Genomic DNA, 18864 nt, shown 5'->3' on the forward strand with positions numbered 1-18864 from the left:
TGTGTGTATGGGCTCTTATTAAAATGGCCCCATTTTAATGGATTTAAAACATTTCCATTTGTTATTCTACTTTCTTCCACTGCCAAGACTCCTCTTCCTGGGAAAGATTTTTAACACAGAGCTGCTCAAAGCACTTTGAGCCGTACGTTGAGCCATTTATTATGTTTTGATTATGAGTGCTGTGAGTAAAGCCCCGTACACATGTACCGATCGTCGGCCGAACGATCGGCCGTCTTTTGTCCTCGGGCTGTCGTGTTTGTTGAAAACTGCAAAAGACTGCACACGAATTTTGTCGGCCAACAACAGCCGACTGCAGAAGTGATGTCATGTGATGGTTAACTTTCCGTGTGTTTTTTCTTTTCTGAGCATGCCCAGTCTTGCAAATTGCTGATTGTCGGCCGAATTCTGTACTGACTGGCGAACAATCGGCCGTTCTGGTGTTGACCTACAAAAATTTTAATGCCTACACGACAGATTCTTTTCGGCCGAAAGTGCGCTGTCGGCTGTCGGAAGCATCATACTAACAAGCCTACAATCGGCCGATCGGTCGTCGGCCGAATATTTACGGCCAACAATCGGTACGTGTGTACGGGGCTTAACTCTCATAGCATAATGGGGTTGATTAATAATACACATACACAAAGAAAACAAAAAAGGCGTTGACCATTACAGATAACATATTAGCGTTCTTTTATTTTTCACAGTCCATGCATAATTACCACCGGAATGTGGTTGGCTGCTACTAGGAATATTTGAACCTTCTTTTATTATACATTTTATAAAAGTATACTGATGGCACATCTATATTAAACCAAAGCGCTGAAAACAAGATTTGGAAGTATGAGGAGTAACACCACTGCATACGCGTAGGCTTTGATTTCACTGGTAAAAATTCAAATATCTCAATATCAGACATGACTTACATGGTTGCCAAGACCCTGAAACTGAGCTGCAGCACGGTGGCCAAGACCATACAGCGGTTTAAAAGGACAGGTTCCACTCAGAACAGGCCTCACCATGGTCAACCAAAGAAGTTGAGTGCACATGCTCAGTGTCATATCCAGAGGTTGTCTTTGGGAAATAGACGTATGAGTGCTGCCAGCATTGCTGCAGAGGTTGAAGGGGTGGGGGTCAGCCTGTAAGTGATCAGACCATACACCGCACACTGAATCAAATTGGTCTGCATGGCTGTTGTCCCAGAAGGAAGCCTCTTCTAAAAGATGATGCAAAAGAAAGCACACAAACAATTTGCTGAAGACAAGCAGACTAAGGACATGGATTACTGGAACCATACCCTGTGGTCTGATGAGACCAAGATAAACTTATTTGGTTCAGATGGTGTCAAGTGTGTGTGGCAGCAACTAGGTGAGGCGTACAAAGACAAGTGTGTCTTGCCTACAGTCAAGCATGGTGGTGGGAGTGTCATGGTTTGGAGCTGCATGAATGCTGCCGGCACTGGGGAGCTACAGTTCATTGAAGGAACCATGAATGCCAACATGTACTGTGACATACTGAAGCAGAGCATGATCTCCTCCATTCGGAGACTGGGCCGCAGGGCAGTATTACAACATGATAACGACCCCATACATTCCTCCAAGATGACAACTGCCTTGCTAAAGAAGCTTATGGTAAAGGTAATGGACTGGCCAAGCATGTCTCCAGACCTAAACCCTATTGAGCATCTGTGGGACATCCTCAAAACGGAAGTACATCCACCAGCTCCGTGAGGTCATCATGGAGGAGTGGAAGAGGACTCCAAAGGCAACCTGTGAAGCTCTGATGAACTCCATGCTCAAGAGTGTTAGGGCAGTGCTGGAAAATAATGGTGGCCACACAAAATATTGACACTTTGGCCCAATTTGGACATTTTCACTTAGGGGTGTACTCCTATTGTTGCCAGTGGTTTAGACATTAATGGCTGTGTGTTGAGTTATTTTGATTGGACAGCAAATATACACTGTTATACAAGCTGTACAACTACTTTACATTGTAGCAGTGTCATTTCTTCAGGGTTTTTACATGAAAAGATATAATAAAATATTTACAAAATGTGAGGGGTGTACTCACTTTTGTGAGATAAATATATATATATAATATATTTTAAACACACACACACACACCCCTATACCCGCAGTTGATCCAGAGGAAGGCAAAAACCCCAATAAAGCATGATCCAATTTGTTTCAGCGGAGGAAAAAATTCTTTCCCAATCTCCCAAGAGGCAATCGAATGTTCCCTGGATCAACTTTACCTATAAATATTAGTATCCAGTTATATTATGTATATCTAGGAAAGAATCCAGGCCTTTTTTAAAACAATCTCTAGAGCTGCTGATGGTCCTTACTTGCTCTCTGCCGCCCCCCCCCCCCCCCCAACACTCACTGGAGCACTGGGCTGGGGAGGGGATGGGAGTAGCCACTGAGAGGCTGAGCCAGGTGTCAAGCAAGGCATGTGGGCAGATCCCGACCCCAGTGTCGCGATCTTGCCCAAGCCTGGACCGGCTCTTTGATGTCAGCAGACAGGGGATTTCAGCCCGCTGTCTGCTGAAAACGGGTCACAGGAGAGCAGAGCGAACTGCACTCCTGTTATCCACAGGAGAAGTACAGCTAAACGAGCTTTGGCTGTACCAATCCATTAAGGTTTTTTTTCGGTTTCGGTTTTTTTTCGGTACCCTAGACCTAAACAAGCATTTAGCCTTTGCAGTGCAGGGGCAGCCCCAATGCAAGCTAGGATTTTTGCTTGTTTTTTCTTCACAGTTCAGCTTTACTTTTCAGATTCAAGTTCTGAATCTGAAACAATGAGATATTCCTTCCATTTACTGTTAGGGTTTACTATCGTAAATATTTCATCTCACTGGAATTTCTGCAATAAACAGAGATTATATATACTTTACTAAAAGAATGTACTGAGCTCAAGTGCTTGCATGTTACCATATTATTACATTTCTTGGAGCAAATTATGTTTATGGCCATTTTAATACATTTCCTAAAGCGTCTTAGGTAATGCACCAGACGTTTGCACCCTTCTTTTTTTTCTGTTTAAAACTTTTATGTGTGCATAGGCCAACATGGAGTGGCGCTTAGAGGCAGAAAAAAAACACTACAACACCTGTAAAACAGGCATTTTTTAGCTCAAGTGTGTATGAGGCCTTACTTGTTATTTACAAGTCACCTCCCTACCACCACACCATGACTAGTCATTACCTGCTGCTGACAGCCCACCGCAGATCTACTGGTACAGGTACGGCTGTTCATGGGAGCGCTCCTGGGGGGGGGGCGGGAGCATTGGGAAGCCGATCCACGCGACCACGATTGCTCCCCGCTGAGAGAGCATGACGGTCTGCTGTTGTAAACACAGTAGACCAATGTTCTCTCTGGAATGAACACAGAGAGCCTATGATACTCCCATTTAGGATCACAGATGGTCATGTTGATTCCAGAAGTACCTCCCCCATACAATTAGAAAACACCCCCTAGGCTCACACTTAACCCTTTGATCTCCCCTGGTGTTAACCCCATCCCTGCCATTGTCAATATTACAGTAACAGTGCATACTTTTAGCACTGATTACTGTAGTAATGTAAGTGGTCCCCCCAAAAGTGTCAAAATAGGTCAGTTAGGGGGTCCGATCTGTCCACCGCAATGTTGCACTCATGCTAAAAATCGCAGATCGCCGCCATTACTAGTAAAAAAATAAAAAAATAAAAAACATGAATCTTTCCCCTAGTTTGTAGATACGATAACTTTTGCACAAACCATTCAAAATACGCTTTTTTTTTGGGGGGGGGGGGGAGAATGTTATATAACAGAAAGTGGAAATGTATTATTTTTTTTTTTTTCAGAATTGTTCTTTTTTTTGTTTATAGCAGAAAAAAAAAAATTATATTTATATATAAACAGGTGATCAAATACCACCAAAAGAAAGCTCTATTTGTGGGAAAATAAGGAAATTTATTGTATTAGGGTATGGCATCGCACGACTGCGCAATTGTCAGTTAAAGTAACAACGCATTGCCAAATTGCAAAAAATGGCCTGGTCATTAAGGGGCCAAATTCTTCCAGTCCAGAAGTGGTTAAAAAGAAGCAGCAGCATACTGATGAACTGGTCTCTGTCAGAGTTTACAACCACTTTAAGCCAAGGTGCATGGCTTGGGAATACTGAAAATTTTCAACTACCATTAGTGACAAAGGCCCACCTGATCAGATACAAAATTAAATACTTATTAGGGTTGGCCATTACTTTACATGATTTTGGTAAATGGAAAGCAGAATTGTACAATTAGCCTGTAATGTGTACGACCAGCTTTGTGTGTACACGCCATTACTGGTTACATTCCTCCCCCCAGGGCTGGTCAGCCACACTTCAGCAACTTTAGCTTCATTTGGCAGGCCTCTGAGCCTTTATAAATTGCTGCTGCATTCCGATGAGACATGGCTGCAATGTGTGACCAGAGTAGTAGCTTTAGGTTAAGAGGGACTCCTGTGGATTCAAATACAGTATAGCAACTGGCAGCTACAGATAAGCATGGGTAACTGCAAAATGCAAAGCAACATTTTTTTAACAATATCGACCTTGGCAAGTATGGAAATTATACTAGATTACACTGTGTGGATCGGAAAAATGTAACACAAGGTAGGTTTTAAAAAAATAGAACACGCTCATTTCACTCTCTCAGCAAAATGTCATTTAATTGAATTTTCAGTTAAATGTTTGCAACCGACGTAACCTGGATGTGATACTCCATACAGTGATGGAGAACCTTTTTGAGCCAGAGTGCCCAAACTGCCACACAAAACCAACTTATTTCAAAGTACCAACACTGGCAAAGATTGCCCACCCCAAGAGGGATTGCAGTAAGTTTACCTGGCTCTGGCATCCAGTGTCAGTGTGCCAGGCAGCAACTTTTGTTGGTGCCTGTGATCGCCCTCCTCAGTTTCGATCAGGTCCTCTCGGCACTGTCCTCTGGCTTCTCTCTGGCTGGTTCAACTCTAGGGGCTGTTGTGGCCTGGTCTCTCTCTCTCCCTTCGGAACTCCCTCAGCCTCCTGTCACTCTTGTCTCCACACTCCTCTCACCCTTGCTCTCCCTTCTCCCTCAGCCCTTTTTCTCCCAGGCTCCATGTTGTCCTCCTTATTTACTGGGACTGTAGCTTTCCTTTAATTAAAATGGAGCCATAGTTCTCCGGGACTACATGTCCCATGGTGCACTTGTCCTGGCTCCTCATTGGTCCCTGGCTGCGGCCATTAGGGAGGCAGGAGGAATCAGAGCAGGCTGCAGTCCCTGCACATGCCGCTACACAGTCCTATGGTTGGTCAGTGTGCGCTCTTCTTCAAAGTATAGCTCACGTGCCCACAGTGTGCCATGGGTTCGCCATCGCTGTTCTATACGAAAGATTTAAAAGGTAAATTCCCTGCTAACAGCTACATGCGCAGATTAAATGTATTTCATGCATCCCCTGTAGATCTTCCTCTACCGTAGTTTTAGGCCCCATACACATTGGGGCTCTTCTAAATGCTTTTTGCCAGGCAGGAGAAAAGCAACATCAAAAACGCCCTCTTTAGGGGTGTTCAGTCATGTCAAGCATTTGGGCATTTATTCATTTCACTGGCTGGAATAATAATTTATGATTGTTATTAAAATGAATAAACGCTCAAGTGCTAAACGCAACTATGAGGGTTTACATGCTCTCTTCTCCTATCACCATAGATTCTTGCACTGCAGCATAACTGATTGGCTCCTTACGCTGCTTAGCCCCCCCCCCCCCCCCCCCATTTATATTTTATATCTTCCTAAAAAGTAAAAATTTGCTTACAATGTCATTCCATCCACCTGCTGCACTCAATCAGGTTCTGCCATCTGTAGGACCTGCTATAAAACAGGGGATCAGATAGACAATTGTAGGAGTATGGTTTCATTGCCCAGCATTTAAAAGGAGTTGTAAAGTCTCAATGGTTTTCACCTTAATGCATGAAGGTGAAAAACATTTAGGTGCTGCAACTGTCCCCCAGACCCCTCCCCTCCCATTCTTACCTGAACCCAATCATTCCAGCAACGAGCACGGGCCCAGCGGATCCTCATTGGATAGATTGACAGCAGTCGCTGCTGTCAATCAAATCCAGGGACACGGGTGCGGGGGAAGGGGCCGAGTTCTGCTGTCTGTGTCAATGGATGCAGCAGCAGGACTCATGAGTGCACCTGCACGGGTGCCCCCCGAGAAAGCGGCTCTCCGTGGGGGCACCCGATGAAGAGGAGGAGCCAGGAGCGCCACGGGGGAACCCCAGAAACGGGGAACTGGGGCTACTCTGTGCAAAACCCTTGCACAGAGCAGGTAAGTATAACATGTTTTTTTTTTTCTCAAAATAACAAACCTTTACAATCCCTTTAACCAGATATTTTCAGCATTCATCCAGTAATGAAACCACATTCTTACTACTATCTAAGGTTTCCTATATTCTCCCTGGGATGCAATACCAAGCACATGGCTCTCAGTGATGGACCATGAAGGCCCATAAAAATGTGCATCTATATTTTTACAACTGAAGGAGAATTAAACTTTGATCATTTCACTCCCAGAGCATCTCTGAGTGAGCCTAAGAGATAAAAAACATTTTGGTAAAAATATATGCGAATCCTCGCCTTTTAAAACAACCCATTTAGTTTAAAATAAAAAAGCAAGGCAAAACAATTGGATAGACATATTTAATACACACATATACATACACACACTATAAATACTTCTTGATCACATGACCTCTGTTCTCCGCTTTGTAAGGTGCTTAGAGAGGTGGGGGTGAAGACAGCACGGGGCTGTATCTCAAAGTTAGTTGGCTCTGAGGTAGAGGCGAGACCTCGAAACACATTAGCAGTCGATCTGAGGAGGTCACATCTGTTATACATGACTCTGGATGCTATAGTCATATTGAGTTGATGTGCCTTTTTTAAGCATGTATTGTATGATTTATTAAATAAAGCGGTTTATATTGAGGATAATGCACTAGGCCAGTGCACCCTCTATTTCTTAATTCTAATGTATCCAAACATCCCCAGTCTTGAGAGGGCAACAAGGTGGCAGTTATCCAGATTTTTCAAGATTAAGAGCCTAGACAGATACCCTTGTGGGGCCCACCTCTAAGCGCAGGAGAGAGGTGTTTTGTACTTGTTAGAGAGTTCCAATGGAGCCAACTGACATGTTTCAGCGCACCAGGGCCTTAATAATTAACCACTTGGCAGCAAGTCACGTACCTGTATGTCATTGGCTTCAAGTGGCCTGCAACCCCAGGGATCACTCTGGTACCGTTTAGAGTTGACGGTCGGCGTACCCCCCCCCCCACACCTGGGCTCCCCCGTCCCACCGGGAGACCTGAGCGACCAGCCGGCACATCCCCCGGTGGGCCGGAGACCCAAACAAAGCCGGAATCAGCTTTGATCGGGTCTTAGATGTAGTAACCTGCAAGCGACGTCATGACATTACTTCCAGTTTAATTGGGAGCCAATGGCACAAGTTTTCAAAAATCTAAAGTATTCAAAAATACACATCTTTGTGTTTTGATTGCTTTCAAGTGCAAAGGAGGGGTTTGGGCTCTTCTAGACCCCAGATCCCTCCATAAAGAGTACCAGTTACTGCCGATACTGTCACAAGGGAAGTGTACATTCCTTGTGACAGCAATAAAAGTGATAAAAGAAAAAAACACTTTTTTTTTTTTTTTTTTTTTACGCGCACCATCCCTCCGTGCTTGTGCGCAGAAACAAATGCATATGCAAGTCGCGCCCTCAAACGTAAACAATGTTCAAGCCACACGTGAGGTATCGCCGCAATCTTTAGAGAGAGAGAGAGAACAATAGTTCTAGCACAAGATCTCCTCGAACTCTAAACAGGTAACCATTAAAAAATGTTTAAGCGTCGCCTGTGGAGATTTTTAAGTAACGTAGTTTGTCGCCATTCCACAAGTGTGCGCAATTTTAAAGCATGACATGTTGTTAGGTATCTATTTACTCAATGTAACATTATCTTTCACATTATACAAAAAAACCTGTGTTAACTTTATTTTTTTTTTCCCTTTTATTCATTGAAGCGTATTTTTTGTTTTAATTGCATTTGAAAGACCGCTGTGCAAATACAGTGTGACATAAAATATTGCAACAACCGCCATTTTATTCTCTAGGGTCTCTGCTAAAAACACACACACACACACATATATATATATATATATATATATATATATATATATATATATATATATATATATATATATATATTTGGGGTTCTAAGTAATTTTTTTAGAAAAAAAATACTGACTTCAACTTGTAAGCAACAAATGTCAGAAATAGGCTTGGTCTTCAAGTGGTTAATTAGTAGAGACATATGAAAAGGAATGAACTGCATTGCTCTGCCCACTGCCCTGAAATGAGAAAGAATCCTCTTATTTTTTGAATATATGATGGAAAGACATTTGGATACCTTCTATTCTAAGAATGCTTTACTTTGCTACATACCGAGATACTTATTAAAATTGGAGGGTGACAGTTCTGTTTTGATGAATGGTATTATTGTCCAAAGTCCCCTGCATGAGCAGTTAATGAAAGGGACCTCCATTATGGCATCTTCACCACCACTATGGCCCTTGGATAGTAGATATGGGATTCTTGATTATACGTATAGATTTAGTGTGCTGTATACCATCACCAGCCTATGTCACCAACATTTCAAAAGTCTTTAGATGTCCTCTTATCTATCTTCTCTGCTTATTCTGCCTTCAGTCTTCCTACATACATTTTTCTTTGAGTGATAATCCTCAATGAAAAAAAAAAATAATTATGCGTTGACTGCCCTAAAGCTTGCCACATATGGCAGCCAACCATTCCCTAATCACTTTTTTTTTTCTATACGTATATGAAAATAGACATGCATGTTGCATGCTTGTATAAGGATTGTAACCATATGGAGCAGTCAAGTAGTATTTTTTTTTTTTTTTTTTACGGTTGCTGCCTTTCCAGCTTTTCAACTTCAAGTCAATTTCAGTACGAAGTCTCTGGGTCATTCTGAAAAAATGATTAAATGCTGGACTTCAAACGGCACTATGGGACACAAACAGCTAGGGGTGGCCTTACGATCCAAGCAGAATGCTGTCATTGTATAGTAAAGTTCTGTTACTCGAACACTGAGCATGCGGAGGACATTATTACATAAGGTTCATGATGTTCATGTGACATATTGGGTAGAGGCCAGGAATCTAAACAATATGGGTATATTTACTAAAAAGGTGTGGGAGTAGAATACTCTGCAAACAAGAGATTCAGGTCACTGAACAAGGCAATGCTGTGTTTTTTTGCAAAAATAAAAAAAAATAAAAAAAATTGTGTATGTATGTTTGATTATATATACTGTATATATATATATATATAATTACACACACAGTCAAAAGTGTTGGGACGCCTGCCCTTACACACTCATAACCTTTAATATCATCCCAGTCTTAGTCAGTAGGGTTCAATATTGAGTTGGCCCACCCTTTGCAGCTATAACAGCTTCAACTCTTCTGGGAAGGCTGTCCACAAGGTTTAGGAGTGTGTCTATGGGAATGTTTGACCATTCTTCCAGAAGTGCATTTGTGAGGTCAGGCACTGATGTTGGAGAGAAGGCCTGGCTCGAAAGTCTCTGCTCCAATTCATCCCAAAGGTGTTCTATTGTGTGGAGGTCAGGGCTCTGTGCAGGCCAGACAAGTTCCTGCACACAAAACTCATCATCCATGTCTTTATGGATCTTGCTTGTGCACTGGAGCGCAGTCATGCTGCCACAGGAAAAGCCATCTCCAAACTGTTCCAACAAAGTTGGGAGCATGAAATTGTCAAAAATGTCTAGGTATGCTGACGCTTAAGACTTCCTTTCACTGGCACTAAGGAGCCAAGCAAAACCCCTGAAAAATAACCCCACACCATAGCCCCCCCTCCAGCAAATGATTTGGACCAGTGAACAAAGCAAGGTCCATAAAGACATAGATGAGTGATTTTGGGTTGGAGGAACTTGACTGGTGAGTCCTGACCTCAATCCCATAGAACACCTGTGGAATAAATTAGAGTGGAGACTGCGAGCTAGGCCTTCTCATTCATATCAATGCCTGACCTCACAAATGCGCTTCTGGAAGAATGGTCAAACATTCCCCTAAACCTTGTGGACAGCCTTCCCAGAAGAGTTGAAGCCGTTATAGCTGCAAAGGGTGGACCAACTCAATATTGAACCCAATGGACTAAGACTGTGATTCCATTAAATTTCATGTGTCTGTAAAGGCAATCGTCCCAATACTTTTTTCACTATGCGGAATAAAAATTCACTTAAGGGAACAACCTATTCTTCTTAGAGTGGTTGTAAATCATCACATATATCCAGTGAAGTGACTAGCCTCAGGTGATACACAGAAATTAAACAAATCCTCCTACATAAGTTGTAGCTGTTTCACTACAGCCATTTCTTCCATAGACCATTCCAAAAAACACTCAGTGTCTTGGAAAGAGACAAGTACAGAGTATAGAAGGGTGGCTCCCACTGCTGTATCAGCCAACAAGGTGTGAGAGAGCCAAGAGGGTCACTGCTCTCTGCCTTTAGAGCCAAACTTAAAGTGTTACTAAACCAAGGACTCTTCATTCACCATATCTTGTCTCCCACAGTACACAGAACATGGAAATGCAATCATTTTAGTAAATATAAACTGCTAAATACCTTTCCTCATCAGAAATGTATAGCAGTCTTGTGACTTCTATCAGTGTATGGTTAAAGCTTGTAGGAGGAATTTTCATTCAACTTTGATTGCCATATGAGGCTGCATGACCCCTGACCCTCTGTGTGGACAGTGCTGATTTGCCCTGTGCCGATCACATGCACCCTCCCAAGCAAAAAAAAAAAAAAAAAAAAAAAAAAAAAAAGCGCTCTCGGAATACACGCTAAACTGAGCATGTGCAAAGTGCCCCCAAGGCTCTGTTCTATCAGCAGATGGATTGGGGACTGTGAAGGAAACGGAGGATCAGAGAAGACAGTATCAAGTAGCCTTATTGCACAATATGCAGGATTAACCTCTTAGGTTCCACAGCGAGTATAACAACCATGCTTTACTGCATATACAGACTGATTTTACGGTTGTGGGCTTAGTAACACTTTATTAAAAGGAGAATTACAGCCAAAGCTCGTTTGGCTGTACTTCTCCTGTGGATCACAGGAGTGCAGTTTATTCTGCACTCCCATGACTCGTTTTCAGCAGATGGCTGATTTCACAGAGCCGGTCCAGGCTCAGGCAAGATCGCGACCATATGGTTAGATTCCACCCAGAACCCTGGACCAGCAACCAGCTCAGCCTCTCAGCAAGCCACTGAGAGCCTGAGCTGGCCAATCCCGCCCCCTCCACAGCCCACCCTCCAGTAAGCAGGGGGGGGGGGCAGAGCAGAGAGCTCGGGGAGTTCTGAGCGATTGGCAGTGTTCGATCGCCTGGTTCCCAGTCCTAGAGGCGCCAGGGGACTGATGCTGCATCCACTTAGGTAAGTAGGATTCTTAAAAGAAAAAAAAAAGCATAACGCCATACTTCTCTTTTAAGCTCTGCACAGCCATCGTTTTATTAGGCTCTGCAAAGGCATCATCTGACCTAAGGTATTGTTAGATTGGTGTCTGGGGCTAGAGATGTCAATCTTTACAGAATGACTCCCCTGTGAACTGAAACTTAAAACATCCACCAACAGAAACAGCAGTTGTAGATGTCAGTAAGTTGCTCTGCGGCTTGCAGTCAATGGAACTTCATGCATTCTTAATATAGCATTGTGCTCAAGCAGAACACAGTTTTGTGCTGTCTGATACTTTTTTTTATTGCAGTAACATTTTCAGGACAAGCTTTGGTTGGTCTAACCCCTTCTTCTCTGGCCAAGCATAACTGATACTTGAGGGTTTATCAAAATGTTAGGAAAAAAAAAAAAAAAAAATCTGTTAAAGTTCCCATCACCTAAAGCAATGCTCAGACAGCACAAAATGTACCGACAGTTTTCTGTAGAAACGATTTCCAAGTACAAAGCTTAATGTTTACACAAAACAGCTGACAGTCTCAACAAACTACGCATGCCATGCATTAACCTTTTCAGGCACGCCCTACGTCTCATGGAGCGTGCCACCCGATTTACTGGTTCAAGGCTGCATGAACCAGCTGCTGACGGTTGCTGTGTTCATTCTCAACAGAACCCAACTATATACCAGAGCCCGCATACACTGCATATTTTTGTTGCATTCTTTTAGCCCTGATGAAGGGGGGTCTAGCTACAGGCCCCAAAATGCATTGGCTTTGCATACAATCTATTATTGAAATAAACTTAGATTTGGACTTGTATATCATGGTGTGCCACTAGAATTCTAAATTTTACTTATCTCTAACACAATTGTATCTCACTTGAAAGCCCTTTGGTGTGTGGAAGCTGCCTAATCAATATTTAGAGAGTATGGTAATATTAAATTGAAAAAATTAAATAACAAAATCAAATAAATAAAACCACAGAGGACTCCAGCTCTACGTACTCACTTTCCTCAAGCACCCGATGTAGTGTGTCACTGACATTATGGAGGCATGTTCCGGTAATCAATGATGACATTTAGTAATTCATCCCAATCTTGTACTTTGAGAGAAAAGCCAATATGTAAAGTATATCACATACCTAGCCAGCTGTAAAGTTATTTTGATGGTGTACAAGCCATGGAACTGCACATTGTATACGGTAGGTATGGGAATATACATTTAGAAAAACATCCTCCTATGCCCTCAGGATTCACCACCACTGAATGCTTTTGGGGGATCTCTACACAAGATCCTTGGGAAATCTAGTTACTAAATTTAATTACAGATTATTCCACTCGCATTCGTGAAAGGAAACCCACATGACTTGGACACTGACATTCATGGCCTTTCCATCTGAAATTGATGGTTTCCTGGCTGTCATGCTGATCCTCTTGCTGAGTCACCAACACTGGAATGGAATGTAAAAAATATACTGCAAACATCTCTCAGACTCTCCTGACCTCCAAACTAGTTGCTGGTCAGGGTCTCAAAACATGGAAGGTATTGGGTGAGCACACCGGTCAAGCAACTATCATTTTTAATGGCAGCCCCATGAGCATCTCATGAATATTTAAAGTCCAACTCCAGGTATTAGCAGAATCTATCCTTGAGTTGGGGAGCCCATGCACTGCAAAGGTTAAATGCTTGGTAGGTCTAAGACATGCAGAATTAGGCAGGATACCCTATCCACAACTCCTGAAGGCTGCGGCACTGCCCTCTTCTCCCTGAAGTTCCAATCAGTCCCTCAGTGTGGCGGGCAGTGAGCATGCAACCGTTGCCTGTAGTAGTATCTTGGAGTGTAGGCTGTAGGGGAACAATAGCACCGCTAGAGGGACCCATTTTTGTATTCTGGCACCTCTAACCAAAACAAGGGGTTTGTTTTCTAATTCCTGGTGTTGGGTTTAAAACCACACTTAGTAGGATAAACCTTTTATCTGCCAGAAGGAAGCTATAATGGGAATGTGCCTGCACAAAGTCTCAGGTTCTTCTTCAGTACCCTTGAAGCCACCAATGACGATCTAACATTCAAAGCCAACATCAACTAGGAAATAAGTGGTTGGCCCTATCCTATCCTGCCTCGAATCCTGGACTGGTCAAGGAGGACACCCATCACACTGCTAAACTATTTAGAATGCACAGGTGATTACGGGGCAAGCACCAGCTTGACGTCAGTGGGGTAGATTTACTAAAGGCAAATAAGCTGTGCACTTTGCAAGTGCAGATGAACTAATTTGCCCCAGAGCTTAGTGAATGTGGTGAAATGTCACTTTGTGAAGAATCAAAAAGTTTAAGGTGTGTCAAACATAAATTGATTTTAGATATATTTAGAATATCCGGTACCAACATCCCTGTACTTAGATATAAGTAACACTCTGAGATTCCAGAGTTCTCGTATATACGAGGAAAAAGACAATATTCAACTATGTGATATATTCCACTGTTTATAGATATATGGTTTTTCTTTTTATGTTTTTTGTATGTCTCTTTGTCTGCCAACATTCATCCTAAAAAACGTCTAATGAGATGAATCTTTTAAAGTTGTGAATAAAATTTATAATTTTTTATATATTTTTTTTTATATGTCTTTTGTCTTTATCCAAATTTTCTTTATTGGTACCTTAAAAGTCCCAAACAAATTGGTATAGCCAAGCCCTCTTTTTCCTCGTATATACGAGAACTCTGGAATCTCAGAGTGTTACTTACACTTTGTGAAGAACATGGAAATCAGACCCAAGGTAAATAAAATGGAATAAAACAAACAGCTATTTTTCTTGCACATGATTGGTTGATGGAACTCAGCAGAGCTTCACTACATTCACTAAGCTCTGGGGAAAGGGAGTGCAACTGCACAGTCTATTTGCCTTTAGTGAGGATCCATGCACACTGGGCTTAAAAAAAATGCTGCTTCTACAGAAATGTTGCCTTTTTTTCTCCTGCCTGTAGAAGCAGCTCAGTGTTATCCTATGAGTCCATACACATTCGGGCGTTTAGACTAGAGGCATATCTCAAGAGAAAAGTTTAGAGGCAGAAAAAAAAAAAAAAAAAAAAAAACCACATGCGTTTTTAGGCAGGAAAAAAAAAACGCATACATATACACATACATATATATATATATATATATATATATATATATATATATATATATATATATATATATATATACACACACATACATACATACACACCTAAACATGGCGTATAGAAGTGTCTGGTATTTTACAGTGTACATTGAAATTTGGGCAGTGGAGAATATTTTTTTTTTTTTTGGGGGGGGGGGGGGGGGGGGGGAGAAACACACATAAAAGCAAATGCCCATAAACTCTCAAACTCTTGTGCAATGCGAGCCACTAAAAGCATTTTTTTTTTTATATACAGTTTTTTTTTTTCTACCAGAGCTTTCTGGGTTTTTTCCTGCTCCTAGTGTGCATGGACCCTGTATCCATCCCAGTGTTTGCATATTAGAGTGCCTTAGGCTTAGGCGCTTATACTATGCCTTAGCATACAATGCATGGGAGATTAAAGCAAAATCAGCAATTGAAGAACAATAACTGAGTCATTGGGATTAATTGAAAATTTGTACTATGATAATATGTGGCATGCCATTGCTGACCTATTAGAAGAAAAAAAAAACCCACTTGTTATCTGGCCGTTACGCCAATGATTTCAAAACTGTCACTGATCCTGAACAAGTATACAGATCAGGAGTTCTGACCTCACTTCCCCAGTGAGTTAGAGAGGACTGAAGCCAGAACAGCCAGGCAACTGCATTTTCAGAACATCAGCAATGACAGCCTTCATCTTTATCTTAGTACAAACTTCCTTCTCCTTTTTGTATGTGACATAATCAGATCTTATCCTTACACTACACACCCTAGCAGCTTTTCAAGAACTGCACGACAGCCTTCCTAAACAAGGGGACCTGTAACTGCTCAGATGCATACATAATGTAAAAGCTAATAAATAATCCAGCTTCGCCTTGCTCCTTTGTATTTTTTTGGACTGGCCTAAGATCAGAACTGGCTGCTTATATTCTCTTAAGAGCGTCTCTGCAGCTGACTTAGCAAAATTAATTGCACATTTCTACATCCCATTTCACAAGCCAGCAGCAAATAAATAATCCCTCTTGTCAATTAAGCAGACCTGTACGTCGACTGTAGCTAACGATCCGCCGCAAATACATATTTGACGTTCGCTGCTTCGACGGCGACACAAAAGAAGTTCAATCCAAGAGAACAATAGTTCATTTTGGGTTGATAGCGATTCTCCGTGGCACGACACCGTACTCCGATTTTCCGAAGTATCACAAGCTGTTTATTTGTTTATAAAACACTTGACACGGCGTGACCTGCGACTCAATGCATTTGTTAGAACAAGCATTCTTTTTGTTTGTTTATGTTTTTGTTTTTTGTTTTTTGTTTTTTTTTCCGTTTTGTTTTTTTTTCCTATCTCCACAAAGGCTAGACTGCAGTTTTAGCACAGTCTACAGGAGTATCTGCCATGGTGAACAAATTAGCACTCTATACCAAGGTGTCTGCCTTGGCCAAGAGGCTTGTGCCAGCTGTAGATTGAATCAGATGTGCCCATTTCAAAACCTGGCTTACCATGTATGGGTTTGCCCAGCCGATCCAACTTAAGGGAACACAATAGAAAGCACATTAACGCAATTTCTGCGCTATTCATACACCCTTCGGTATGCAGCAAATGCACAGATAATCTCATCCGTTGCACAGGCACGGTGATGTATTCCAGATGTGTACAGCACCAGATTGCTTATTTCCAATTTCCCCAGCCAAATCCCACATTCTTACACTATGAGATCATGCATAGACTCCCTCTCTCTCGCTCTCTCTCCCATGTTTTAAGTAAAACATCCAGCCTCATAAGGAACACACACACAAGGCTCTGGAGCCTTACCCACCACTGGAGGTTCCTTTGTTTCTAACAAACCCACCAAATGATCCCATCTTGGAGATGATGCAGCAGCAATGTAGGCATGCAAGATGCTTATCTAGAAGGACATTCCATAAAGGGTCTGTCTGCCTAGGCATGGTGATTTCCAGTGGACAGTACCTGCTTGCGTTCATGCTCTCCAGCTCCTGCATGATGATATCAGCTGCTAGTGTTCAGGGCTTGTGCAGGCAGGAGGCGACAAGCAGGAAGCAATAACAGGGCTTTGTTCTGCTTGCAAAAGAGAAATCAGACAGCAAACCCAATCATAACATCCTCCCTACTAGTCACCCTCTTTCACAAAGTGAAGGACTCTTCCTATACAACCCAGCCCCCTTTAAAAAAAAAAAAATGCCATGTCCAGCTCTGCCCATTAGCAAACATTAGCAACCTGACTGTGACTTAAAAAACACAGGATTGTGTTCTGATGGGAGACGGATTTCCTGGAGTGGAATACAGACAAACACAGAGAGGTAGCAGGACATAGGGAGCCCATTCAGGATTCTGCTGCAGAGGTAGCATTCTATAGCAGCAGATAACCCAGGGGACAGGCAATCTGAACAACATGTAATAGAGGAGCCCAGGATAACCTAGTAGTGACAATGCAGGGGGGGCTATCAGGATGATTAGAACAAATCTCCTCCACTTTTGTTATATATGATGATCAAACTCCTGGATGGGTAACAGTGTGATCATTTGTATACAGGGAGGAGAAGAAAACACAACAGCACACATCACATCTGCTTTTCTTTTTACTGCAAAGAGCAGAGGTGCAAGTCCTCGTCTATATAAAGCAACTGGCTGCCAGTCCCTGCAAGGTGACAAGGTGCCAGCTGCTGGATGGCAATGACTTACAAGTCTCTGCAGGGAAATATCCATTAGTGCCGGTTAGACAATCAGCAGCAAATCCTAAGACAGGGTCCTGTTGGCAGCCAGAAAAAAAAAAATAAAAAGGTAACGAGTGACATGCAAATCAGAGATCTGCTGCTTCCTATGGTCTTCCCTGGGCACGATGTGGGAGGCGATCGTGCCATGGCAGGTCATTAGACGTCTGGTTGACATGTGGAGTAGAAGGCACTCACCTGATCACGAGGGGGTGCTCCTGCTGCTCCCCGCCGCTGGACAGGACTCCTCGCACTGACAGCTCGCAGCCGATTGTTTGTGTCTGGGCTGATCCCTTCTTCTCACCATCCACATTAGGGAGAGGAAGGGGTGTTGCTTGATTTTTTTTTCCCCCTTCTTCTGAACTTCTGCCAGCTCCAGGCACAGACAGCACACACAAGTAGATGGAGGTTACCTTTCCGACAAGCGATCCTCTCTATGCGATGACCTAGTTTACATAGCAAGACTTTTTTTTTTTTCTACAAGTGGGTGGAATCTGAATGAATTCATCAACCACACCCAAAACACAGCCAGAAGAAAAATAAGAATTCTTGTAGAAATGCACAATGGCATGCATATGTAACCTTGTTAACATGTACTGGTTAAAATGTGCTCAGCAATGAGGAACCTGGAAAGATATATTGCATCTACAGTAACTAGCTACTCAGAGGCCACTTTATTAGCTACATCTGGTCATTATAGTACACCCTCCAGCAACATCAGCTCCACAGGAGTACATTCCTGACATGTTACAAAAAAGAGCAACAGTAAAATATTCAATAAACAAAAATTAGTCATAAAATCCTTCAGACATGAGAACGCTTTTTTTTTTTTTTACACCCATGGTGCGTACGGAAAAAACGGAACACCACTAAGTAAACCAAAAAAGTGCATGTGAATACACAAAACAAATCAGGAGTGTCTCTAGTCTACCTCCCCAAAAAAAAAGTAGGATCTGGCCCTGTGGGATGCAAGGCTTGTGATGAGGGAAAAGCCCCGTACACACGATCAGATTATCGAACGATCTGTCATCCGTTTTTTGTGGCATGCTAGTCTGACGTGGAAAGTGAAGAGGTTATTTTCATACGAATTTTCCCCGTATGACAGAATTCTACTTCAGAAGTGATGTCATGTGTTGGATTGCTTTGTATGTGTTCTTTCGTCTCTGAGTATGCCTAGTCTTGCTCTTAAAATTTTTTTTACGTCAAAATCTGTACTAATGAGACGAAAATCGGACGTTTTTTTGACGGACGACAAAAATTTTATAGCCTGCACATCAGGATTTTGTCAGCCGAAAAAGTCGGAGTCGGCTGTCGAAAGCACCATACTAACAATCCGAAAATCGACAGATCGGTCGTCGGACGAATTTTCCCTACAGATTTTCTTATTGTGTGTACGGGCCTTAAGGCACACGCAAGTCCACCTAAGCAAAAGGACAGGTGGGCCCCTCATGGTCGG

At 42.4% G+C, this 18864-nt stretch overlaps 1 protein-coding gene across 2 annotated transcripts in view; it reads right to left on the bottom strand.

The window, feature by feature from the left end:
- Positions 1–17901, bottom strand: part of RNF152 (ring finger protein 152) — a 42110-nt gene extending 24209 nt beyond the window's left edge. The window contains exon 1 of one of the 2 annotated variants that reach the window (XM_082259252.1): positions 17607–17901. The gene's annotated coding sequence lies outside the window, so the exon portion shown is untranslated. Of the gene's footprint in view, positions 1–16647; positions 16809–17606 lie in introns of those variants that run through there. The other variant, XM_082259253.1, reaches the window with a different exon arrangement.
- Between the last annotated feature and the right edge of the window lie 963 nt (positions 17902–18864).

Source organism: Pelophylax lessonae, assembly GCF_965119305.1.
Source record: "Pelophylax lessonae genome assembly, chromosome: 5".
Lineage (NCBI taxonomy): Eukaryota > Metazoa > Chordata > Amphibia > Anura > Ranidae > Pelophylax > Pelophylax lessonae.